The following is a 4,105-nucleotide window of genomic DNA, read 5'->3' on the forward strand; positions in this document are numbered from 1 at the left end:
TAACCTGCATTTGTCCTAACCTGTGTGTGTGTGTGTGTGTGTGTGTGTGTGTGTGTGTGTAGCTGGGGGGGGGTGCGCTCTCTGCTCTGGTTGAAGCTCTTCAGTCTCTCGGTCTGACAGAAGGAGTTCGACTGCTGAGAGACAAACAGCTGCAGGAGGACAAACACAACACAGGTACACACACACACAAACACACACCCACACACACCCACACACACACACCCCCTCCTCACCTTTTTTTCCCCCGTCCAATCAGACGCCACGGTTGACAGCGGCTTCGGCAGCCAGCCAATGGATGAAGAGGAGGAGCCGCCTGTGGCCAATCAGTGACGAGCAGTTTCGGTACCAGAACTCTTTAGGAACCAGAACTCTTTAGGAACCAGGACTCTTCAAGAACTGGACTCTTCAAGAACCAGAACTCTTTAGGAACCGGAACTCTTTAGGAACTGGACTCTTCAAGAACCAGGACTCTTTAGGAACCAGAACTCTTCAAGAACTGGACTCTTTAGGAACCAGGTGTCTTTAGGAACTGGACTATTCAAGAACCAGAACCCTTTAGGAACAAGACGTGGTTTCTGTCCTCTCCAGGACCTGGAGTCGGACCCATAGATGGTAACTCCTGTGACGTCAGAAGTTTTAGCGTTTTACCCCAAAAAACCCACCTTTTTAACATTTAAAAAAGGAATTTCAGTTTTTAAAGATACAGTACACATTTTAACATGAACTATAACTGTTTACAAAGCTTGCATCTTCAGTTCCTAGGAAAGTAGTGAGATTTCCAGTTTTTGTGTTGGTTCATGAATGCAGCACGGACTTCATTGGTGCGGAACACGGTTCGTAAGAAAGTCTCAAAAAGTGTGGAAATATTATAAAAGTAAAATTGTTATTAAAAACTCAACATTGTGGGCTTTTATTGTGAAGATTACAATGAATTCCTTTAATACAAATATTGGCTTTGTTTAAGAGTTAGTTAAAAGCTAAAAGTCAATTCAACAAAACAAGTTAAAAAGATGATATTAAATCCAAACGTTAAATGAAGTTGAAAGATAAAATATATAATAACTCAGATAAACGACTTCATTTTGAGTGTTTTTTATTTGAGCTTTGATTTAAAACATTAAGATGTTTAATTAATGAGGACTTAAAGATAATTTCTCCGTTACTTTCAGATGAACATGTTTTTACTAATACTGTGTGAAAGAGTATATTCTGTATTTAACGAGACGAGCGCTGCAACTGTTTCTGAGACTTTAAATAAAAACTGACTCTTGTTGTTTTTGAAATGTTTTTATTTTTGCCTCTAAGCCTTCAACATGGTACAAACAGGAAGTCTGTGTTTCACTACGGGCCTCACAGGAAGTGGAGGGTATGTACAGCTATCAACAAAACAAACATTCACAGAAACTAAAGAATAAATAACGTCTGCTTTAAATCTAACCAGCAGCTAAACGTCCGGCCGACTTCAGGATGGCTTCAACTTTATTTACAAACACGGACACAGCTGGAAGCGGCCATGACTCTTAGACGGTTCATCCTATGCTGCTTACATTGCAGAGCGACAAATACACCCGAATACACAACTGGATATTAGAGGAGTAAATACGACACGAGGTTATTGGAGACGAAGAGGAGCGACGTCCCGTTCTCGTCTCCAACGTTCTCTCAGAGTCGAGGAGTGTTCGGGAAATGTGCGGGTTTTCCAAAGTAAAAGGAGTTGATCATCGATGTGTAACACGGAATTAACTTCCTATGAAAGTTGGGTTTTGGAGGTATTACGTTTCCTGGATCTTCCTAACACACGGGCGGGAAAACAAGCGCCTCGTTTAACGCATTTAAGACTTAGGTTTGAACGTCACAAACACTTTTCACCCCAAACTGATGTTTTCTGAACCTAAACACGTAAAGCTTTCGGGTCAGACCCTTCTTCTGCGGCGGACTACGTTTGTTTTTGCTGCGTCCACAAACAGATCAAATGTGAACGTCCCGCGTCAAACCAATTTAGGTTACTAACGTAACTTAGTTCTCGTAACAAGCTCACTGATGTCAGCGCAAACCGTGATGTTTTCCTTAATCTAAATACCTGCTGTCTGCTAAGCTCTAACAAAGAAGGATATTTTCCTGTTTCAGCAAAACGTACATTTTTCAAAACTCCATAAAATCGTGTTTCCATGTGGACGAGTTTCAGATTTGACCATTTGAATTCCTGCATATCCACAAGAAGAATGGCTAGTTACGTGTTTGTTAACCTCTTAATGCATCCATAGCTATGGAAGAGTTATAAAGTCTGCATAGGGAGGAGCGCTGATGTCCCGCGTATTAAAGCTTAGGTTACTAACGTAACTTAGTTCTCCAGACAAACTCACTTATTTGAACCCAAACCGTGATGTCCCTCTAAACGTAACCACGTGGTTTTGTTTGAATTCACCACGTTGCTGCTAAAGGTGTGAAGTGTTTGTGAGTGGAGCGTTGGGACTCAGCTTGAGGCGTTACAAGGCCTGATGGGAAATGTAGTCCATGAACTGACTCCTGTCTGTGACCGGGAGTTTAAACAAAAAGCTCCGATGTGGTTTATGTCGGACGTCAAAAGTGGAAAACTGATTTAAGATGGTCTTATTGGAGAAGTCCTTGAAGTCGAACAACAAAGTTAGTGTTTATCAAATCGAGTGTTGAGAAACTCTCACGGCGAGGTCACATGACAACGTACTTCGGACCATGGCGTAAACAAACACATTAAATATGGTTCGAAGCCTCCGTAGTTTCAGTTCTCTCAGTACCTTTGAAACCTTGGTTTCTACATCATCGTTTTAAAGAGTTTTTAAAGGGTTCTTAGTCCGATGACCCACACATTGATCCAGCATCAGGTTCCAGCGTTTCACAAACAGCTGGAAAACTTTACAAAACAAAAAAAACTTAAAACAAACTCAAAAAATAAATCTTCAAGTTTCCCCTCAGTGCGATCGGGACACAGATTATTGATCAGGGTTTCAAAAAAAGTTGCATTTCAAAAATAATGTCAGCATTATTAAACATTTATACACAATATTTATAAAACCGTGAAGAAGAAGAGCAGTTTTCTCTCTACTGCCACCTGGTGACCACTTCCTGCCAGTAATCGTGAGGCTTTCAGAAACACTGAATCCACACAACCCCCCACTTATAACGTTATTTTTAATTTGAAACTAAGTGTCGGAATAGACTCGTCTCCAAGTGGCAGCAGCAGAAAACTTCATCACCCAGAAGCCCCAGCCTTATTTAATGTTCATTTCCTTTAACAAAAATATGAAACACTTCTGAACAAAAACAAAGAAAGATAATAATTCATAAACTTTAGGTTAGAACAGGAATGTGGAAAGAGGACGGACTCCAGCGACGAGAGGAAGAGCAGCGACTAAACCACGGAGCAGAAAATATCTAAATTCAGGAAATCTGCTGCCTTCAAAATAAAATGTGTCTTTAGATCTTTAATCTTCTTGATCTTTTAGTCTAACTAAGAAATGGAAACATTATATATTATTGTTGTTTAGCATTTCCAGATTTTATTTATTTCATGGTTTGTAATTTAATATTTTGCATTTTTCCATTCATGCATTTTTTTTGTTATTTTATTTAGAAAATGAATCCATAAATAAAAATTTAAAAAATAATAAATTTAAATTTAAGCACCAAGAAAAAAAATCTGCAAATGAATCCATACTGACAAAAAATCATTTAAATTAAAGTTGGAAATATAAATTTTCTGCTCAGTAGTTTATAGTCACTAAAGAACTTCCTGTTTGTTCCAGCAAGAAGAAAACACATAAATAAAGTATTTACACACGCACACAACCGCGCACGCACACACAAGCACACGCACGCACACAAACACACACACTCGTACCTACAAAGTGTTTACGGTCAGTTTCGATATTTAGGCTTTTCTCCGTCAACTTAAGGAAAATAAAAACTTGAAACTCTCCCCCTGCTGATGATCAGACAGGAAATAAAAGCTTTTATTGTGAAACTCCCACCCTGCTGATGATCAGACAGGAAATAAAAGCTTTTATTGTGAAACTCCCACCCTGCTGATGATCAGACAGGAAATAAAAGCTTTTATTGTGAAACTCCC

At 39.3% G+C, this 4,105-nt stretch overlaps 1 long non-coding RNA gene across 1 annotated transcript; it reads left to right on the forward strand.

Moving 5' to 3' along the window:
* Window positions 1-35: 35 nt before the first annotated feature.
* On the forward strand, window positions 36-3,382 carry LOC104951300 (uncharacterized). Its single transcript, XR_799009.1, has 2 exons — window positions 36-174; window positions 257-3,382. It is a non-coding gene; the product is annotated as an uncharacterized lncRNA (long non-coding RNA).
* Window positions 3,383-4,105: the final 723 nt, after the last annotated feature.

Source organism: Notothenia coriiceps, unplaced genomic scaffold (assembly GCF_000735185.1).
Source record: "Notothenia coriiceps isolate Sejong01 unplaced genomic scaffold, NC01 NC01_scaffold00018906, whole genome shotgun sequence".
NCBI lineage: Eukaryota > Metazoa > Chordata > Actinopteri > Perciformes > Nototheniidae > Notothenia > Notothenia coriiceps.